Source organism: Erinaceus europaeus, chromosome 12 (genome assembly GCF_950295315.1).
Source record: "Erinaceus europaeus chromosome 12, mEriEur2.1, whole genome shotgun sequence".
Lineage (NCBI taxonomy): Eukaryota > Metazoa > Chordata > Mammalia > Eulipotyphla > Erinaceidae > Erinaceus > Erinaceus europaeus.
Window position 1 is genome coordinate 54,153,999 of NC_080173.1, and position 22,948 is coordinate 54,176,946.

General features: G+C 40.1%; 1 protein-coding gene across 6 annotated transcripts in view; it reads right to left on the bottom strand.

Annotated features, from left to right (window-relative positions):
- Positions 1 to 22,948, bottom strand: part of SPOP (speckle type BTB/POZ protein) — a 78,469-nt gene that overhangs the window by 50,100 nt on the left and 5,421 nt on the right. For 2 of the 6 annotated variants that reach the window (XM_060203680.1, XM_060203683.1), the window contains exons 1-2: positions 20,817 to 20,962; positions 17,209 to 17,270 (exon numbers count right to left, since the gene is read on the bottom strand). The exons of 1 other annotated variant lie outside the window; for it this stretch is intronic. The gene's annotated coding sequence lies outside the window, so the exon portion shown is untranslated. Of the gene's footprint in view, positions 1 to 2,239; positions 2,290 to 17,208; positions 17,271 to 20,816; positions 20,963 to 22,948 lie in introns of those variants that run through there. 3 more of the 6 variants (XM_007525628.3, XM_060203682.1, XM_060203681.1) reach the window with 2 other exon arrangements.

Consider the following 22,948-nt stretch of genomic DNA (forward strand, 5'->3'; position numbering starts at 1 on the left):
TGATGACTGTAAATACCAAAGAGAATTCAAGTGAGAAGATACTTAGGAGCAAACCAAACCACCAAAAGCAAAAACAAAGAAGAAGGGAGCAGGTAGGAGAGATGGGAAGAGGAAGTGAAGAAGAAAACCACAGGGTTATGTGTGTGCATGAGGCTGATATTCTGTCTGTAACAGAGAAGAAAAAATAGAAGCAATTTAAATATCCATCTCAGGGTTTTTGGAAAAACTGAAATAACCATACAGTGAAACAGTTAAATGAGGGACCTAGATTCTGCATATCTGGAAGAGTAGATGCTGAAAAACAAGAATGAATGGGAAAAAAAAAAAGTTGCAAAAAAATTTAGAAAGTGGATAAAGAGATCCTTAGCTAAAAGTGTTTGCCAAATTCATTTTTGTTTGGCTTTCCCTTCCCTAACTTTTCCAAGAAGAAATTCAGAAGGAAAAATAAATTAGAACCTTTTTGAAAAAATCATAATCAGAGCAGTATTTTTAGATTGTCAGTAAGGTAGTCAAAACCAAGTCCATCCCATGTGTTCCCCCCGCCCCCCGCTAAAGGTTAAATGAATTCTGTCAGATTTCAATTTTTTAAATCTATCTTTTGTTAATAAAGTATTTTTCTTAGTTGATGGAAACAGTATAGCATTAGGGTTATTTAGGTAGAAAAGTTTTTTCTTTAATTTTTTAATTATCTTTATTTATTTGTTGGATAGAGGCAGCCAGAAGTTGAGAGGGGAGGGAGAAATAGAGTAGACACCTGCAGCCCTGCTTCATCATTTGTGAAGCTTTCCCCCTGCAGGTGGGGACTGGGGGCTTGAACCTGGGTCCTTGCACACTGTAACATGTGCGCCCAACCAGGTGCACCATCATCTAGCCCCTTAGAAAAGTCTTTTTGAGGAAGTTGGGCAGTAATGCAGCGGGTTAAGCACAGGTGGCACAAAGCGCAAGGACTGGCATAAGGATCCTGGTTCGAGCCCCCAGCTCCCCACCTGCAGGGGTGTCGCTTCACAGGCGGTGAAGCAGGTCTGCAGGTGTCTAGCTTTCTCTCCCCCTCTGTCTTCCCCTCCTCTCTCCATTTCTCTCTGTCCTAATAATAACGACATCAATAACAACAATAACTACAATAATAAAACAAGGGCAACAAAAAGGCAATAAAATTTTTTTAAGTCTTTTTGTATAACCACTGTGCTGTCTCCCCAGCCTGTCTTAATCTCCTATTGCTGCATTACAAATTATAAAAAACGGATGGCTAAACTCCTGGTGACTTCAGATAATTTGTAATTAGCTTAAAGCATGTATGTACTTATTGTATGGCTATAAACTCTGGCTCTCATAACTAATATTAATGTAGCTGAATTAAAAATTCTTATAGCTATGGCCTAAAAGGTGGAACAGTGGATAAAGCATTGGACTCTCAAGCATGAGGTCTTGAGTTCGATTCAGCACATGTACCAGAGTGATGCCTAGTTCTTTTTCGCTGTCCTTTCTCAAAAATAAAATCTAAAAAAAAAAAAGATTGATGGAGCAGAGCTTCGATCTCTCTCTTTCTCTCTATCCCTCTCCTTCCCCTCCCTCTCCCCCTTCCCCATCCTTTATCTAAAAGGGAAAAACAAAAAAACCCAGACCACTAGGAATGGTGGAGTCGTGCATACACCAAGCCCCAAAGTTAATCATCACAACAGTGTGTCCCTACATTCTCTTTTCTCTTTTGCCTTAAAGAAATCTTAGTGCTTGTGGTCGGGGAGGTGGCGAAGTGGATAAAGCATTGAACTCTCAAGCAGGAGGTCCTCAATTCAATCCCCAGCTGCACATATACCAGAGTGATGTCTGGTTCTTTCTTTCTCTCCTCCCATCTTTCTCATTAATAAATAAAATATATGAAGGAGGAGGAGAAGTAGTAGGAGTAGTAGTAAGGGAAGAAGAAAAAAGGAAGAAAGAAGTCTTAGTGCTGGGAAGATAGCATTGCAGTTCACAGAACAGATTTTTATGCCTGAGGCACCAGAGATCCCAGGTTCAATCCCTGGCATCAGGTAAACCGGAGCTAAAAAATGCTCTAGAGAAACAAAAAAATAATTATTTCTGACCACCAAGCCCTACTCTACTGTACATGTTTTACTTTCTATGAGTTAGAGAAAACAACTAATGACTAGAGGACCAGGCAGTAGCACACCAGGTTAAGCACACATAGTACAAAGTGCAAGGACACATACAAGGATCCCAATTCGAGTCCCCAGCTACCCACCTATAGGGGGCTCAATTCACAAGCAGTGAAGCAGGTCTGCAGGTGTCTCCCCTTCTCTGTCTTCCCCTCCTCTCTCAATTTCTCTCTGTCCTATGTAACAAATATAGAAAAAGATGACCTCCAGGAGCAGTGGATTGGTAGTGCAGGCACCAAGCCCCAGTAATAACCCTGGAGTCAAAACAAAACAAAACAAAACCACCACCACCACCACCACCAACAACAACAACAACAAAAAACACTAATGATTATAATGTATTAAGTGAAAAACTATTTTAGTTTACAAACAAAATAAAAAGCAGAGTGATCAGAGCACTTTTTGGAAGTGGATATGTAAACAATGCCAAAAATTTGAATAACACCTTATAGGGTGAGAGCAAAATCCAGGAGAGCCTACTAATGCTACTCAGTTCTTTGGAGTCAAGAATGAAGTGACCTGGGGGGCCAGGTGGTGGCACACCTGGTTGAGCATACAAGCTGCAATGCACAAGGACCTGAGTTCAAGCTCCCCATCCCCACCTGCAGGGGGAAAGCTTCACAAGTGATGAAGCAGTTCTGCAGGTGCCTTTCTGTCTCTCTCCCTATCTCCCCTTCCTCTCAATTTCTGGCTGTCTCTATCCAATAAATAAAGTTAATTAAAAATTTAAAAAAGAAGAAGAGAAGGCTACTGGTGGGCACCCCAAGATATCAATCTTTAAAAAAAAAGAATAAAGTAATCTGGATAAACTGAAGGGAATTCTTTGCAGCAAGCCTTTAAGGACAAAAGACTTGCAACCAGAGCATTCTTGACTATATCTGGTATACAAAAGAAGCTTCGTAAGCATCTGGTTCATAATAACATTAGTAAGCAATTCTAGAAATACCAAATAGCTCACTAATTAATATCCAGCCAAAACAACTTAGTGGCTAGTCCAATGTGATATATTCAGGAAGTCAAGAGCAGAGCTGAGACCAGAACCCAATTTCTTCCCTGTACTTAAACTGCAAAAGCATCCACTGGGTTCAATAATTTCAATATGGGTGAATGGAAGATAATGTGTGCTGAAAAACAAACTAGGAGTGTCTTGAATTCAATAATGATTTAGAATGCAATAAAATAATTTATGATCGTGGCAAGGCATTATAGCTACCCATTACATATAATATAAACAGACCAACCACATTCTCTCTATGTTCAGTAAGCACCGGGAAAAAAAAATTTAAAAAAGCAGAAAACACATGCTACATTGGCTTCTCCCAACCCAGCTTTCCAGTCTCACCTAAGTCAATTGTTAGACTCCTCAACTCCACTGCTCAGAACAATAGGATAAAGTGGCTATACAAACTGAATCTCTCCCTAAGGATGTGGGGTTATAAAGATAAATTCGCAACTCTATTTGCTCTTGGCCCTCTATAACCTTTCCTCTCTTTCAATTCAACCAAACCTTCACTGGTTTGCACAGACATGATTAGACTCCTATCTTCAAGATGTTAAAAGGTGCCTTCACTCTATTTCTTGAAAAGTTTCCTTAGAAGCAAAGTTTATCTTTTTAAAAAGTTGCTTTATCTTTATTTATTTGTTGGATAGAAACAGAAATTGAGAAGGAAGGGGGAGATAAATAGAAACAGAGAGACACTGCTTCATCACTCATGAAGTTTCAAACCCCCTGCAGGTGGGGACTGGTGCCGGGCTAGCTTGAACCTGGGTCCTTGAGTAGTGTAACATAATGCACTCAACTAAGTGTGCCATCACTTGGCCATAGAAGCCCAGTTTGTCTTATTAGTCTATTTAAAATACTATCAAACAGAATGCCCAGTTTGATTTTGGATTATTTAAATTTTGGAAGAACAAGATTTTCCAGACAATAACAGTCACAAACAAAGACAGACACTTATCTTAACTCTAAGGTCAAATTTTTATATTTAGTGTAGGAAAATAGCATAGCTAGTCAGCATGCAAAACACTTCCTTTTTTTTTTTCTTGAGGATCCTAAATACCAGGTTCAATCCATAGCAGCACCATAAACCAGAACTGACTAGTGCTCTGGTAAAAGTAAATAAACATAAATTATTTTCCCATATTGAAATACAAAAAAAAAAACTAAATATGATATATCTAATATAGTATGTCTGCTATCAGCAGACCCTCCCTCTAATTTTATAAGAAAGTACAAGTTAGAAATACCTGTTATAAGACTAGTTACAATGCATTCTTTCTTCTTCTCATCCAAGAAAACCAATCACATTTAACATTAAATATCTTAGGGGTCAATGGTGGTGCACCTGGTTAAGCACACACATTATCATGCACAAGGACCTTGCAGGGGGGGAAGCTTCATGAACGATGAAGCAAGTATTGCAGGTGTCTCTCTGTCTCCTTCAGTTTCTCTCTGTCCTATCAAATAAAGAAAAGAAAAATATGTAAATATCTTAAGAAAACACTTAAACTTTTCTTGTATTTTAAGAGATCTCTAAAAACAAATAGTAAAAAAAAAAAAAATGTCTCACAATATAAGCATAAATTGGTAGCACTCAGAATCAGGTCAAACTATATATAATACTAACCAAGAACAGCAAATCCTATGCTGAGGGTCAGAATTATCTCTTTCAAAATTAGGATGGCCTTTTCAGGCCTTACATCACAAAATCATCAGTGGGGTTCAGGAGTTGAAGACAGATTATTCAGAAGGGCACATGCTTTGTCATATGTGTGACCTGGGTTCAATGCCCAACATCACAAAAGAGTACCACTGTATTGGGAGAAACTCCGCTGCTATGGTGTTGCCTTTCGGTCTCTGAGTCTGAAATTTCAATGAGCAGAGGCACCCAGTAGCGGGGGGGGGGGGGGGGGGGGGAATATCATTGAAGCCCAATTCCACATACTATACTTAGAGCAGAGAGTTCCAGGTTTCATTCAGCAAGATATCAACAGAGGAAAAGATGGGATTTGAACTAAATGGACACAAAGCCAAATATAAGGTTACTTGGCAAGGGCCCTAACAATGTATTATCAAAAGATCACGTGCAAAGCCCCAAATTCTACTGCTAGCAAAGAAACCCTTACCTGTAAACATATGATCTGAATAGGCCCTTCAAGATTGGCTGCATTTGAAGAAAAATTAAATCTTTCAAATGTTGGTAAATTCTAATGAGGTTCAACATTCCATCTACCAGACTAAATTCCACAGACTAGTGGGTAAAATGTTTGATTAAAAGTCTTCAAATAAAAATTACCAACCAGGGAGTCGGGCTGTAGCGCAGCGGGTTAAGCGCAGGCCACAAAGCACAAGGACCGGCATAAGGATCCCGGCTTGAACCTCGGCTCCCCACCTGCAGCAGAGTCGCTTCACAAGCGGTGAAGCAGGTCTGCAGGTGTCTCTTTCTCTCCTCCTCTCTGTCTTCCCCTCCTCTCTCCATTTCTCTCTGTCCTATCCAACAACGACAACAACAATAATAACTACAACAATAAAACAACAAGGGCAACAAAAGGGAATAAATAAATAAAAATATTTTTAAAAAAAAGATGCTTAATGATTTATTTAAAAAAAAAATTACCAACCAAAGATTAGCAAATACTCCAATCAAATAATTAAAGAGGCAGGACTAAGACTAAGATTAAATAATTATGTCCTTCAATACAGGTAACATTTCCAAGACACCTAACAATCTGTTTCTTGGACTTGAAATAAATATTTAGTGATAATGGATCAAGGAGAGAAAAATAAGTAACTACTTAAAACTAATAAAAAAATTAAAGACATTCAATTTAACACCGAGCTTGCACACACTGTCAAGAACAAACTAAAGCAGTTATTTGGTTGAGTTGCTATGTAAAAAGGCAAACTACTATGACATAAAAGAAAATAATGGCTCATGATTGGCTGTAGTAAAGCATTTGCATCCATGGTGGCATGGGTTCCATCCATGGCATCACACAGGTCAAAGCAAGTGCTCTGGCCTTCTCTCTTTCTCTCATTAAACAAATCTTAAATTACCTTAAATAAACAAAAGCTTCTGAGGCTGGGTGGTGGCACACCTGGTTGTGTGCACCATGTTTCAGTGTTCAAGAACCTGGGTTCCGAGCCCCCGGTGCCCACATGCAAGGGGAAAGCTTTGCAAGTGGTGAAGCAGTGTGGCAGGTATCTTTCTCTCTCCTTCTCCTCCTCCTTCTTCTTCTTCCCTCCCTCCCCCCCCCCTCTCTCTCTCTCTTCCCTCTTGATTTCTCTACCCAATAAAAAAGATAGTAAAAAATAATTAAAGTGGTCCAGGGAGTGGTGCAGTGGCTAAGGCGCTAGACTCTCAAGCATGAGGTCCCGAGTTCAATCCCCAGCAACATGTGTACCCGAGTGATGTCTGGTGTGGTTCTCCTTCATCCTCATTAATAAATAAAATCTTTATGGAAAAAAAAAAAAAAACTTCTAACCAGATTCTAGTTTAAATTTAAAAAAAGGTGGGTGGCAGATACCGTAATAGTTATGCAAAGGAACTCTCAAGCCTGAGGCTCCAAAGCCTCAATTCCAAACCCCTGTACCATCATAAGCCAGAGCTGAGCAGTGTTCTGTTAAAAAAGGAAGAAAAAAAAAATGAAAATAAGAGCTTTCATAGAACTCTGGGTTGTGAATACAGAAATACTAGGATGTCAGAAAAGTCGTCTACTGTGTATCTTTCTATGCAAAAATGTGTTATGACTTTTCTGACAACTCGTGTGTGTGTGTGTGTGTGTGTGTGTGTGTGTGGTGTGTGTGAAAACAGTACAGTTCAGTGAATTTTGAAAAAAAATGCACATGTAACTACCACCACAGTGAAAATACTAGTTTGTTAGTAAATTCATGGGCCCCTTGGAATATACTTAAAATAGTCGGGCAGTAGCACAGTGGGTTAAGTCCACGTGGCGCAAAGCGCAAGGACTGGTTCGAGTCCCCCGCTCTCCACCTGCAGGGGTCTCTCTCTCCTCCTCTCTGGCTCCCCTCCTCTCTCCATTTCTCTCTGTCCTATCCAACAATAATAATTACAACAAAAAACAAGGGCAACAAAAGGGAATAAACAAATTTTTTAAAAATTTTTTAAATATAGCTTTTTCCTAAATAGAGACCCCAAATCTCACCTGCTATATTCTTGCCTTTGGGTTCCTGATTATTTAATAATTGGTTTTGCTTTATATCAATGCTTTTTCAACCACCAAGTTCCAGATGCTATCATGACACCAACCTGACTTCCCTGGGCAGATGATCCCACCAATGTGTCCTGGAGCCCCACCTCCTCACAGCCCTGTCCCACTAGGGAAAGAGAGACAGGCTGGGAGTATGGATCACCTGCCAATGTCCATGTTCAGTGGAGAAGCAATTACAGAAGCCAGACCTCCTCCCACCTTCTGCATCCCATACTGATCCTGGGTCCATACTCCCAGAGGGTAAAGAATAGGAAAGCTTTGGGCAGGGGTAGATAGCATAATGGTTATGCAAGGAGACTCTCATACCTGAAGCTCCAAAGTCCCAGGTTCAATCCCCTGAACCAATATATAAGCCAGAGCTAAGCAATGCTCTGGCTAAAAAAAAAAAAAAAAAAAAATTAGTTAAAAAAAAAATAGGAAAGCTTTCAAGAGAGGGGATTGGATATGGAGTTCTGGTGGTGGGAACTATGTGGAACTGTTCCCCTCTTATCCTATGGTCTTGTCAATATTTCCGTTTTATAAATAAATAAAAAAGAAAGAAAAAAATCTTTAATCCCTTATTCTTACACCCCCCCTAAAAAAAGAAAAATAATAGTTTGTGTACATTTTAGATAAACATAAAGATTGGGCTGTCAGAAAAGCCATGATGTATTTTTCCTTTTTTTAATTTTTATTTATAAAATGGAAATATTGACAAGACTATAGGATAAGAAGGGTACATTTCAGGAGTCGGGCGGTAGCGCAGCAGGTTAAGTGCACGTGGCACAAAGTGCAGGGACCGGCATAAGGATCCCAGATTGAGCCCCCGGCTCCCCACCTGCAGGGGAGTCGCTTCACAGGCAGTGAAGCAGGTCTGCAGGTGTCTGTCTTTCTCTCCCCCTCTCTGTCTTCCCCTCCTCTCTCCATTTCTCTCTGTCCTATCCAACAACGGTGACATCAATAACAACAACAATAATAACTACAACAATAAAACAACAAGGGCAACAAAAGGGAATAAATAAATACAAAAAAAAAAACTTAAAAAAAAAAAGAAGGGTACATTTCCACACAATTCCCACCACCAGAACTCCATATCCAATTCCCTGCCTTGAAAGCTTTCCTATTCTTTATCCCTCTGGGAGTATGGACCCAGGATCATTATGGGGTGCAGAAGGTGGAAGATCTGACATCTGTAATTGCAGGTCGATCCATACTCCCAGCTTGTCTGTCTCTTTCTTTAGTGGGGTAGGGATCTGGGGAGCAGGGCTCCAGGACACATTGGTGGGATCATCTGCCCAGGGAAGTCAGGAACCTGGTGGCTGAAAAAGAGTTAAGATAGAAAGCTGAACAAATTGTTGACTAGTCATGATCCTAAAGGCAAGATTATTTTAGATGGAGATTTGGGGTCTCCATTTTGAAAAAAGCTAGTAGGTCTATTTTAGGTATATCCCTAGGGGCTCATGACTTCACTAGATTTTGCCTGCTCCTGAAATCAAATAGGCAGGTGGACAAAGGCTGTCTGAGGAAATGGTGTCATAGTTGGAAAAAGGACTAGAAAGCTGGATCAGGGAAGAGAGTAGCTCCCAAATATCATGATGCATTTTTCTATGCAAAAATGTGTCATGACTTTTCTGACAACCCAACAGAACACAAAAGCACTTTGAGAGGTAAGACTTCTGTGGCTGGGTGGTGTTGCACCTGGGTGAACACACGTATTACAGTGCACAGGGGCCTGGATTCAAGCCCCCAGTCTCTACTTGTAGGGAGAAAGCTTCACAAGGAGTGAAGTAATGCTGCAGCACTCTCTTGTGCTCTCTCTCCCTCTTTCTCTCTCTCCTTCCTTCTCTAGCTTCCCTTCCCCTCTCAATTTCTCTTCCTCTATCCAAAATAAATAAAATTTCTACTAAGTGAAAGATATGCAATAGGACCTAAAATCTTACTGTCTTCTAGCCAATCCAGTCACTACAATCTCCCCCATTTCATTAATCCCCATGATTTCAGTATAGGTCTGCTTAATCTCTTCTGTACAGCAAACCAGCCTCCATCCCATAGATACCACAGGGTTCTCTCATGGTTATGTCAAATTCAACTCCAAATAGAACTCACCTTCCTCCAAAAGTCAGATTGCCTTCCAATGATAGCACCACTCAACCCTGACACTCAGACTGAAAATGTGTGAGTCTTAATTCCCAACTCTTTCTATCCTCATGCCATTCCCAATTTAATCAATCACATCTTGTCCATTTTACCTTAGAAATACATTCCAGGACCTCATCTTACTACATTCATAGTAAGCTTAGGGTTTTTTGTTGTTGTTTGTTTTTGCCATAGCATCTTGGCAAGTTTCCTTTTCCCAGAGATTCTTTCCTTCTGATGAAAACATCTACTCTAATCATTCCAAGTAGAATTAAATGCTTCCTCCTGCTCACTCTCAATATGTATATCACCTGCTGCTATAATTATTTGTCTTTCCCACTAGACAAAGAATCCCAGGAGGGGAATTAGCTGTGTTATATTCACTATGGTAAACCTGATGTCTAGGCAGTGCCCAGTAGATAATAGATGATTAATAAATATTTAAAAGAAAATACATCATGATTCAGAAAAAAAAATGGCCTTAAGGCTAAGATACAATGCTCCTTTTGCTAAGATTCAATACTTACTGGTGATCTTTTTGCTTAATACAACACAGTACTCATTAGTTATATGATCTTAGGCAAGTTACTAACAAAACCTCCCTGTGTCTCAGGGAGGTTTCTAGGTTATAAAATATATTTAAAAAAACCTCCCTCATAATTTTTACTATAAAAATTAAATGATTTAAAAGCATGTAAAATGCTCAGAGCAGTGCCTGACAGTGTTCATAAAATATTAGCTATTATTATAAGATTTTTAATAATGCATTGGCAATAGAAGCAGACTGGACTGAGCAGGAATGTAATATCTAGGTCCTAGAGAAGATTGCTCCTCAGTGAACGTTAACAAAATGACATTCTGATTTTGTCAGATCTTTGTGCATTTGGTGAGCCACTTTCACCAAAACAAATCAACTCTGGTGAGACTGAAGAAAGTGAATCTACTTGCAAAACAGAGTGATAGATCCTGAAGACCTCATCACATTAACACTTTCCCAGAGGACTAGTCCTAAGAACTATCAACAGATGGTCACCTCCCACAGCTTACCTTGGTTCTCTTTAAAAGGCAACTTTGTGATCAAAGGTAGTATGTATTGAGAAGAATGTGATGTTACTAAGAAGATACAAAGAAGTGAACCACTAGTCAGTTTAAAATCTACAGGGGCTAGGGAGACAGGATAATAGTTGTGCCATGGAGGAGGGAAAAGGGAAAGGAATAGGGAGAGAAAGGAGAAAAGAGGAGGAGGGGGAACAGGTAGAAGAGGAGGATGAAGAAGTCTCCAACAGTAGTACATCTAACTGGGCTTGTGAAATCAGGAGAAAAATCACCCAGCTGACTGGTTTTCACATATTTAGGAGCGCATTACTATGTCTCAGGAACTGTAAGTGGATATGATCAGCATAACTTCAGACCAATATATGTTGTATAATCAAATAGTCTTGAAAAGTTATATAACAATCTCAGTTCTGGGGCTGGGTGGTAGTTAAGGTGAGCACGTTACCATGCCCAGGGACCTGGGCTCAAGTTTGGGAAGAGGTAGTGTTTCCACAAGTGGTAAGGCAGTGCTAGAGGTATCTAACTTTCTCTTTCCCTGTTCCATCTGAGTTTCTCTGTTTCTATCCAATATCTGTCAAACTATATAATGAAATTATTATGTAATTATTAGAAATTTCTTTTCTAGGGAGTTGGGCGGTAGTGCAATGGGTTAAGCACATGTGGGGTAAAGCGTTGGGACCTGCGTAAGGACCCCCGTTCCAGCCCCTGGCTCCCCACCTGCAGGGGGGTCGCTTCACAGATGGTGAAGCTGATCTGCAAGTGTCTATCTTTATCTCCCCCCTGTCTTCCCCTCCCCTCTCCATTTCTCTCTGTCCTATCCAACAACAACAATAAAAATAACTACAACAATAAAACAACAAGGGCAAAAAAGGGAATAAATAAATATTTTTTCAAAAGAAATTTCATATATATATATATATATATGTTTATTTTCCCTTTTGTTGCCCTTGGTTTTTTGTTTTGTTTTTTTTTTTTTAGATTTTATTTATTGATTCATGAGAAATGACAGGAGAGGGAGAAAGAACCAGACATCACTCTGGTACATATGCTGCCAAGGATCAAACTTAGGACCTCATGCTTGAGAGTCCAATGCCTTATCCACTGCGCCACCTCCCGGACAACACAATCTTGTTGTTTTTCATTGTTGTTGTAGTTATTACTGTTGTTGTTATTGATGCTGTCGTTGTTAGATAGGACAGAGAGAAATGAAAAGAGATGGGGAAGCAACTCCCCTGCAGGTGGGGAGCAGGGGGCTCGAACTGGGATCCTTATGCCGGTCCTTGTGCTTTGCGCCATGTGCCCTTAACCCGCTGCGCTACTGTCTGACTCCCAAGAAATTTCTTTTCTGTTGAGATATAGTTGACATGACATTGTACTCCTTTTTGGTGTACACTGTAATAACTTGGTCTACTTACTTATATGCTATGAAATAATTACCACAATAAATTTAAAACTCTTACCACACAATTACATTTTTTTCTTGTAAAGAGAAAGGTATTTATTCACTCATTCATTTTATTGTCACCAAGGTTACTGCTGGGGCTCAGTGCTGGCACTATGAATTCATGGTTCCTAGCAGCCATTTTTTCCCCTAATTCTCTCTTTCTCTCTCTTTCCCTTTCTATTTCACTTGATAAGACAGAGAGAAATTGAGAGGGGAGGAGGAGATAGAGAAGGAGAGAAAAAGATACAACAGCTGCAGCCCTGCTTCACTGCTCATGAGGCATCCCCTGGCAGGTGGAGAGCAAAGGCTCAAACTCAGGCCCTTAAGCACGGTAATGTGTGTGCTCAATGTGGTGTGCCACTGTTCAGCTCCATGAATTTCTAAGATAATTGGAAATTCCCTATGTAAATAGTTCCCTTACAAATAAACGTTTGTACTTCTTGTAAAAATGAGGCTATAATGTGTTAGTTTGCTTAAATTAAGCCATATATATATTACATACATGTCTTAAAAGTTCCATACTAGACAGCTTCAGATATACCAAAAATAAGCTCTCAGGAGACAACTGAACTCCCATAAGCCTTTCTTCTCAACCAGGACATGAACCTTTCTCTCCAATTAGTCTAGTGCCAGACTCTAGCCTACCCCTCAGGTCACACTCATCATCATGTGCCTTCTTCAAACTTGTTCAAGCCACTCTGCAAGTCAAGAATGTTCTCCTACCTCCTATTTGAATACTTCCCTTCTGGATCCAAGTCAAGTTCCACCTTGCCTTGAAGTGTTTCATAATTATTCCAGTTCGATCTGAATTCCTATCATATTTATCCCACTTTCTTGGCAGTTGGCAAGTGTTTAGAATTCTTTACCTAATAATTAGCATAGGATGGCCAGGTGTAACTGTTCTGTGTATATGTTTTCCTTCAGTCAACATTTCTAAATAGGCCTAGTGAGACCAAGGACTATTTAAAATGTATAGGGTCTTTCATGAAAAATAAAATAAAGTGAAGGGCCAGATGGTGGCACACCTGGTTGAGCACACATGTTACAGTGCACAAGGACCCACGTTTGAGCCCCTGGTCCCCACCTGAAGGGGGAAAACTTCATGAGTGGTGAAGCAGGGCTGCAGGTATCTCTCTGTCTCTCTCCCTCTCTATTTCCCCTTCTCTTTCGATTTTTGGCTGTCTCTATCCAATAAATAAATAAAGATAATTAAAATGCAATTAATTAAAAATAAATTTTTAGAAAGGAAAATAAACTAAAATATATAGGTCTGGGGCTAGGTGATATAGTTCAGGGAGTGGAGTGCAGGTCTTAACCTTATCATGTATAAGGACCTTGGAAAAATTCCAGCTACCATATAGGAACCTCTATGATGGTGAAGTAATGCATTAGTATCTCTGTCTCTCACTCCAATAGTATAGAATAAAAAATATTGGAGTGGGGCATGGATAGATAACATAATGATTATGCAAAGAGATTCTCATGCCTGAGGCTCCAAAGTCCCAGGTTCAATCCCCTGCACCACCAAAAGCCAGGGCTGAACAGTGCTCTGGTAATAAATAAATAAATATTGTAGTGGAAGAGCCTGCTTAGGGATAATGTGAATGCACAATATGCTCAGTTTATTCCAGGCCTTACATAAAAAGGAAATATATGAGCCAGAGATGTGGCTCAGAAGGTAGAGTTTAAGTCTTCCATGTCCAAGGCTTTTGAACTTGAGGTCTAACACATGGAAGCATTCAAGACAGAGACAGGTGGATTTCTTTTTTTTTTTTTTTAATATTTATTTTTTTATTCCCTTTTGTTGCCCTTGTTATTTTATTGTTGTAGTTATTATTGTCGTTGTTGGATAGGACAGAGAGAAATGGAGAGAGAAGGGGAAGACAGAGAGGAGGAGAGAAAGAAAGACACCTGCAGACCTGCTTCACCGCCTGTGAAGCGACTCCCCTGCAGGTGGGGAGCCGGGGTTCGAACCGGGATCCTTATGCCGGTCCTTGTGCTTCGTGCCACCTGCGCTTAACCTGCTGCGCTACAGCCCGACTCCCGACAGGTGGATTTCTATGAATGATGAAGTGGTGCTTTGGTGTCTCTCCCTCCTCTCTCACCTCATCACTCTCTCAATCAAATTCACAAAAATACATAATAGATAAATTGGGCCTAATGGTAGAGGGCATGCATAAGGTCTTAGGTTCAGTATCTGTTACCAAATTTTTAAAAATCAGATAAGAAGAAAACAGCTGACAGAAGAATAAAATTGGGGACTGGTGGTGGCATAACTGATAATGTGCATAAGGTACCAAGCTAAGCTTGAGAACCCAGGTTCAATACTCCAGTCCCCACCTGCAGGGGGATAGCTTCCCAAGCAGTGAAGCAGTGGGGCAAGTGTCTTTCTCTTGCCTATTTCTGTATTTACCATAATAATAAAGAAGAATAAAGCTGATTCCCTTCTTCAACTATTTTAATGCTGTTTATCTTTTCAACTATAAAAATATCCAAGGGGTGGCCAGGGTTGGTGCACTGGGTTAACCGCACATAGTACAAAGCATAAAAATATTTAACACCTATTTTAACAGAACAATTTCCACTTCAGGAACTCATCCTAAGGAATTAGCTTGATAAAGTATATAAAGATTTGCATAAAAGGATGTTCAGCACAACTTAATTTATAATAAAAAACTGGAGGGAAAAAAAGAAGTCCACTGGTGGGAAAGCAGCTAAATAAACTGCCACATCCATATAATACGATTCTACACAGTTATATTAACATTTCAGTGACATGAACTTTTGTGTTTTTTTTTTTTTCTTTTGGTCTATTTTTTCCATTATTTTTAAATCTATTCTCAAAAAAATACAGCACAGATTTGGGGATTACATATAGTTCTTTTTTTTTTTTTAATTTCTTTACTGGGGAATTAATGTTTTACATTCAACAGTAAATACAATAGTTTGTACATGCATAACATTCCCCAGTTTCCCATATAACAATACAACCTCCACTAGGTCCTCTGTCATCCTTCTTGGACCTACATTTTCCCTACCCACCCACCACCACCCCAGAGTCTTTGACTTTGGTGTGATACGCCAATTCCAGTTCAGGTTCTACTTGTTTTTTTTTTTTTTTTCTGATCTTGTTTTTCAACTTCTGCCTGAGAGATCATCCCATATTCACCCTTCTGTTTCACTTAACATTAAAAATTTCTGTTTCACTTAAAATTAAATATTCACTTAACATGAATTTTTCAAGCTCCATCCAACATCAGCTGAAAACGGTGAAGTCACCATTTTTTACAGCTGAGTAGTATTCCATTGTCATACAGTTCTTTTCAAGGATGTGTGCATAGTATATTACATTTACCATTTATCACCACCACCTAAGGAGTGACAGTCTCAAGAAGAGTAGTAGTCCCCTAAAAGTGTATCAAAGTTGACATGGGATTAACGAACTGTTTTCATGTTGTTTCATCAAGCCAGAAATTTCTGAAATAAATCACAGTTACTTCCCAGAAGGAAGTTTATTTCCTATGTAGAGGACATTCCTCCTCCTCCTCCTCCTCCTCCTCCTTCTTCTTCTTCTTTTCCCCTCCAGTGTTACTGCTGGGGCTCAGTGCCTGTACCACAAGTCCACTACTCCTACAGACTATTTTTTTTCCCTTTTTGTTTCCCTTGTTTTATCATTGTTGTGGTTATTATTGTTGTTGTTATTGTTAGATAGGACAGAGAGAAATGGAGAAAGGAGGGGAAGACAGATAAACACCTTCAGACCTGCTTCACCGCCTGTGAAGTGACCCCCCCCTGCAGGTGGGGGGCTGGAGGCTCGAACCGGGATCCTTAGGTAGAGGATATTTTTATAAGTAACAGGATTCAAAGAGTCAACTTCTTATATTCCAAAGATCAATCATCACCACCACTATCACATCATGAAGCCATCAAAGCTGAGTGACTGAGAACTACCACTTAGCATCCTGATCAACAGACCTGAATGGTGCTACTCTATATTAACACAAAGATGTCTTTGTGTTAACAGGATTATAATTTGAGTAACTCCCATAGTTATTCTGCTTAAGAATCTCATCTGAGAGCCCAGTAATATCTCACATGGTAGACTGCATACTTCACTGTGAACAACGACCTAGGCCACCACATTTGAACACTATGCCAACAGAAGACTATCTTATTTTTTTAAACAATCTTTTGTTTATTTTATTATATTTATTATTGGATAGAGACAGAGAGAAATGGAGGGGGGAGAGAGAGAGAGAGAGACAGAGACCGAGATACCTGCAGCTCTACTTCACCACTCATAAACGTGGGCTTAAACCTGGGTCCTTGCACACTGTAATGTGTGCACTTAACCAGGTGTGCCACCACCTGACACCCCAATAGAAAGCTTCAGAAGCATGAAGCAGAGCAGTGCTGTGCTTTCTATCTCTCTTAGTGATTTAATATTTATTTACAAAAATATAGGCCAACAGAGGTATAATTCAACACCTTTCCTACCACCAGAGTTCCAATCCCCATTCACTCCACTGGAAACTGAAGTAATTCTCCCAAGGTTACAAACATGGGGTAACTAATATATATATTCTCTTTTTTTCTATAATCCTGCCTTCTCTTCCTTTCTAAGTCATACCTACAACTATTACTTCCAAGTATCTTCCCCCCCCCTTCTGTCTCAGGGCCCTGACAGAACTGGGGTACAGAACCCTCTAGTCATCTTCCCCTAACATTTTTCCACCTCTGGGAGTATAGACCAAAATTCTTTTGGGGATGCAGAAGGTAGGCATTCTGGTTTCTGTAAATGCTTCTCCACTGAATATGGAGAACTGACAGGTTGACCCATACCCCCAGTCTGGTCCTATCTTTCCCTAGTAGGTGTCTCTTTGTCTCTCTCTCTCCCCCCTCTGTGCCTCTACCTAGGGGGGGAAAAAAAAAACTTGCCAAGACCGGTGAAATATTGCAGGCATGAAGCTCCAGTGAAGTCCTGGTAGCAATATAAATAAAGAATATGAAATAAATATGACAGAACGCTCACAGCACTATGGTGGTTTTCTTTGGGAGAAGGGGACACAGAATTTTGGAGGTGAGTGTGGTGTGGAGCTACACACTGTAATCTTACAGTCCTATAACCTATTATTAACCACAAATCAAAAAACTTTAAAGAGGGTGGGGGAACAAAGCATAATGGTTATGCAAAGAGAACTCTCATACCTGAAGCTCCAAAGTCCCAGGTTCAATCCCTGCACCACCACAAGCTAGAGTTGAGCAGTGCTCTGGTAAAAAATAGGGAGACAAAAAGAAAAAATACTAACTGTAACCCTTTTGGAGGTGTTTCAGCTTCTCAATTTGCAAAATAGTAATGATGATTATTAATAAAAGACAAATTAAAAACAAATAATAATAATAAAATTCTCACAGCCCAGCAAATGGTGCCGTGGGTGAGACTCTCGGGCATGATGTCCTGAGTTCAAATCCCAGCACTATATGTGTCAAAGCAGTGCTCTGGTCCTCTCTTTCATCTCTCTCCCCTCTAATAAGTAAATAAATAAGTTTTTTTTTTAAATGCTTATCCATGGGGGCAAGGCAGTGGCACACTGGGTTAAGTGCACATAGTACAAAGCACAAGGGTCCCAGGTTGAGCCCTGGGCTCCCCACCTGCAGGGAGGTTGCTTCTATCTTTCCCCTTCTCTATCCTCCCCTCCCCTCTCCCTTCCTCTCTGTCCTATGCACTAAAATGGAAAAAACAGCCACCAGGAGCAGAGGATTCTTAGTGCCAGCACCAAGCCCCAGTGATAACCCTGAAGGTAAAAAAAAAAAAAAAAAAAGTAAGTAAAAAATGCATATCCATATTCTCTCGTACTTTAGCAAAGGTCTCTTGGTATTTTCCATACTCCCAGAAACCAACTTCTGAATTTTTTCTCAGTGAACTCCTATTCCCACTAACAAAAGGAAGAAGATAAAAATGAGAAAACAATGCAAAAATCATTAGGGAGGACCTAGCTGGGTAGCTGGAAGAAAAAAAAAAAAAAGGGAAGAGAAGAAAAGGGGAGGGAAATGAAACTTAGATCTAAGCCTCAAGCAGCAAGTTTCTATTCTACCTCCCAAGCCCACCACACCCCGCCTTTTTTTTTTTTTTACCAGAGCACTGCTAAATTCTAGCTTACTGTGGTGCTGTGAATCGATCCTGAGATCTTTGATGCCTCAGACACAAAATACATTTTGCATAACCAACTAATCCATCATCCTGTTTTTTCGAAAGTCCAGTACAATAGATTCAATTGCCTGATTACTAACCAGCCTCTCCTAAACACCAACATATGTCATATTATCTTTATTTTTAAACCAGCTCCTTCTATTTTAAGTCTAGTAGATTCATCCAGGTTTGCAATCTTAAAGTTATCTTTCCTTCCTTGCCTACTACTCATTTCTCCCATTACATATAGAAATCAAAGGTCCTCAATCTTCAACCTACTTTTTTTTCTGCTCCCATTAGTTCCAGGGCTGCCCACGTTAGAACAATTTTGTTCAGATTACAGGAACAGGCCAACTGGTTGCCACACCTGCAATTCTTTCCCCATCAAATTTGTCCTGTATGATTTCATTTAGATACTTTAAAGAACTTCAAGCAGATGACACACAAATTTTTTAACTTAAATTTTTTTTTAAATAATCTATTTCTTTACTGGGGAATTAATGCTTTACATTCAACAGTAAATACAATAGTTTGTACATGCATAACATTCCCCAGATTCCCATTTAACAATACAACCCCCACTATGTCATTCATCATCTTTCATGGACCTGTATTCTCCCCACTTTTTTTTTTTTTTAACCAGAGCATTGCATAGCCATGGCTTATGGTGGTGTGGGGGATTGAACCTAGGACTTTAGAGCCTCAGGCAGGAGAGTCTCTTTGCATAACCACTATGCTATCTACCCTCACCCATGACATACAAATTTGTTACTTCAAATTCCAACTTGACTTTAAGCTCCAGTCATCAATCTGCCTACTTGACTATTTATACTTAGTCTCATTCACATCTCAAATTTAACAAATCTAAAATTGAACTCCTGATTTCTAATCTTCCCTCCAAATCCCACACCTACTCCTCCAATTCCTCTTTCCCACTCCCACCTCAGTAAGTGGCACTTTTACCCATCCAATTGCTTAAGCCAGAAATCAGGAGTCATTCTTGACACTCTTCTCTCTCAACGCCCACACTCAATCTATAGTTACATGGATTAGTTCTTCAAACACTTCTTAAATCCATCTACCTTTCTCCATCATTTCTGCTACTAAGTCCCAATTGTGAAGGAAGGATTTGTGCAAGTAGCATAAAATACAACTCAGGCACCAATATTTTTAAAGGCTCTGCCAGGACATTCCAATTTACAGCTGTGAGTAAGAAGTATACAGGCTCCAGATTCCCACTAAACTCTCTAACCCTCTTTCTACTATCTCCCTTGGCTCACTTAATTCTACGCAGGTCTCCTTGCTGGTTTCTTAAAGATGCCAAAGACATCCTTATGATGTTTGGGAAGGAGGGGGAGGAAGAGAAAGAGGGAGGGGAGGGGAGGTAGAAGTCCTTTAAGAACGAAAAAAGTGGGAGTCGGGCGGTAGTGCAGTGAGTTAAGTGCATGTGGCACAAAGTGCAAGGACTTGCGGTAAGGATCCCGGTTTGAGCCCCTGGCTCCCCACCTGCAGGGGAGTCGCTTCACAGGCAGTGAGTGAAACAGGTCTGCAGGTGTCTATCTTTCTCTCCGCCCCCTGTCTTCCCTTCCTCTCTCCATTTTTTCTCTGTCCTATCCAACAATGACAACAAGAATAATTACAGCAATAAAACAAGGGCAACAAAAGGGAATAAATAAATATATATGGGCAACAAAAGGGAAAATAAATACACAAATATAAAAAAATTAAAAAAATAGATATATATATTTTAAAAAAAGAATGAAAAAAAGCACACTGTAAAGTAAGTCTCACCCTGTTAAAACTTAGTTTCCATGAAAGGTTAGTTTTTGTTGTTGTTATTGTGTTTTTTTTTTTTTTTTTTGCCTCCAGGGTTATGGCTGGGGCTCAGTGCCAGCACTATGAATCCACTGCTCCTAGAGGCCATTTTTCCCATTTTGTTGGCCTTGTGGTTGTCATTGTTATTGTTGTCACTGTTGGGTAGGACAGAGCGAAATGGAGAGAGGAGGGGAAGACAGAGAGGGGGAGAGAAAGACAGACACCTGCAGACCTGCTTCACCACTTGTGAAACGACCCCCCTGCAGGTAGGGAGCTGGGGGCTCAAACTTGGACCCTTATACCGGTCCTTGCACTTTGCGCCCAACCCCCTGAAAGATTATGTTTTTAAAAAGAAACATACACACCTATTTAGAGTTATATTATAAAAGGGAAGGGGAAAAGCAGAAAATAACAAGTGTTGACAAGGATGTGGAGAAATAGGAACCCCTGAGCACTATTAGTAGGGCAGCAACATGAGGATAGCCACTGTGTTAAACAATATGGGGAAAGGAAAGGGAATCCAGACCACAGAACTGAGGTTGCCAGCAGGGTAGGATCTGGAATGCATGAGGACAGAGTGAGCCTAACAGATGAAGTGAAGGGATTTCAGCACTCTGGTGGTGGGTGTGGTTTAACAACTTACTTTTGAAGAAGTGTGAAAAAGCACTCTTGAAATACTATATATATATATATATATGTGTGTGTGTGTGTGTGTGTGTGTGTGTGTGTGTGTGTATGTATATGTATATGTATGTGTGTGTATATATATATATATCCACAATTTAAAAAAAATACATTAGAGATAGCTCACCAGACAGAGTACCAGTCCACTGTGTGCAAGGACTTGAGTTTGAGGCCGTGTCCACCACAGGGGAGCACCATGCACAGGGGAAGCTTCATGCACAGTGGAAGAGCAGTGGAGCGGTGCTATTTCTCCTTTTGTCTCTCACCCTCTATCTGAAGAGAGAGACAGAGAGAGGAGACAGAGATTGAGTGGCTGACAGGAAATATGGAATCAGGCAAGAAGCCCCAGAGAAAATCCCAGTGGCAAAAAACAAGTTTTTAATTAAAAATAAAATAAAATTACATGACTCATCAATTCCACTACTGGGTATCTACGCATGAGAACTGAAGACAGGATCTTGGAGAAAGATTTGTATACCCATACTCACAGCAGCATTCTTCCTAACAGCCAAATGAAACAACTCAAGTATCCAATATCCATCAAGAGATCAATGAATGAACTAAATGTGGTGCAGATAAACATACAATGCAGTATTACTCAGTCTTAAGATGAAGGCAATGCTGAGAAATGTTACTAAAGGACTGAACTTCAACCACATGTGAAATAAATTAAGATAACATTTTTTTTTTTTTACAAATAAACAGAAAAGAGAGAGAGAGACTTCCAGAGAAGCACAAACCCTCCTTTGATGTAGCTGATCCCAAAGCAGAGAGTTTTATGCCAATCACTTCACAGAAATTCATCCCAGGTGGGGGTAGATAGCATAATGGTTATACAAACAGACTCTCCTGCCTGAGGCTCCAAAGCCCCAGGTTCAATCCCCCGTACCACCATAACCCAGAGCTGAGCAGTGCTCTGGTGTATCTCTCTCTCTGCATCTCTCTCAAAAATAAATTATTTTTAAAAAGAAAGAAAGAAATCCACCCCAGTAGACCTCAAACTTCACCCTGTGCAGTGATCTAGGTTTGAGCCCCAGGTCAACACACAGGAGCACCACACAAAGGGGGAGCACCACGAGCAGTGGAGCAGTGCTGTGGTGTTGCTCCTTCTGTCTCTCTCCCTCTTTGTCTCATTCTTTATCTGAAGAAAGAGAAAGAGAGGGGGAGGGGAGAAAGGAAAGGAAAAGGAGGGGAGGAGGGAGGAGAGAGAGAGAGACTGACAGACATTCTGCTGGGAAAAGTGGAACTGACACAGGTAGGAAGCCCTGGTCCCCAACACACACACACACTCTCTCTCTCTCTATCTCTAATGTACATAAATAAACTAAAAATACAGGTGAAGCAAGGGTTACCTTCTGAATGTCTAATTACCACTCTTGAGATCAACATCCAACACTACCAAAGTGGCCTGATCAGCTTGCCACATAAAGCAGCTAGGAAACTCATGCCAGTTCCATTAAAACGTAACCATAGTTGTAAAAATGAAGGCCCAAGAGTTTCCTAAAAAGGTCATACTTTAGAATATTTTTCCCTTGGCAATTAATTGTGTCTTAGTCTTTCAGAGTAGTTCACCATGCCTGAAAACAAACACAAGAAATAGGTACGCTTCCCTGAATACACAACCAGAATTTAATACAGTGCCACAACTGTTATGACACCAGCCTGAGAATGTCAATATGAAGTCTGGAGAGTTATTGTCAGGTTTTGAGTAACTTAATATCAGTAAGCTTATTCATAATACCACTACATGATTAAGACTCAGTTTCTGCTAAGGCAGGAATTAGTTCAGATTCCAAAACCAGCTGTAGAATGCAGTTCCACTCTATCACTTATATTAACCTTCACTAGGGCAATGGGTTTTCAAAAAACATCACAGGTGCACCAATACCTGTCCTGAGTCTACATGCTAGAAATGTGTGAGATTAAGCACTGCTTCAGACCCTGAGTTAAGACAGCTAGCTAGCAGAGTTTATGGCATAACTAAAACATTTCCCTAACTTAGAACAGCATGTCTCATTCCTTTTTTATAGGGAAAATCAAGTAATTAAAAAAACATGCCGTTCCATCTCATGTAACACTCCCGCTATAGGGAGAAATGTGTATAAATGAGGAAAAGAGGAATATCTATGTGTGCATACACATGAAAATGCTTTCACAGGCCTGGGGTAAACAGCATAATGGTTATGAGAAAGAGACTCTCATGCCTGAGGCTCCAAGTCCCAGGCTCAACCTCCTGCACGAACAGTGCTCTGATATATA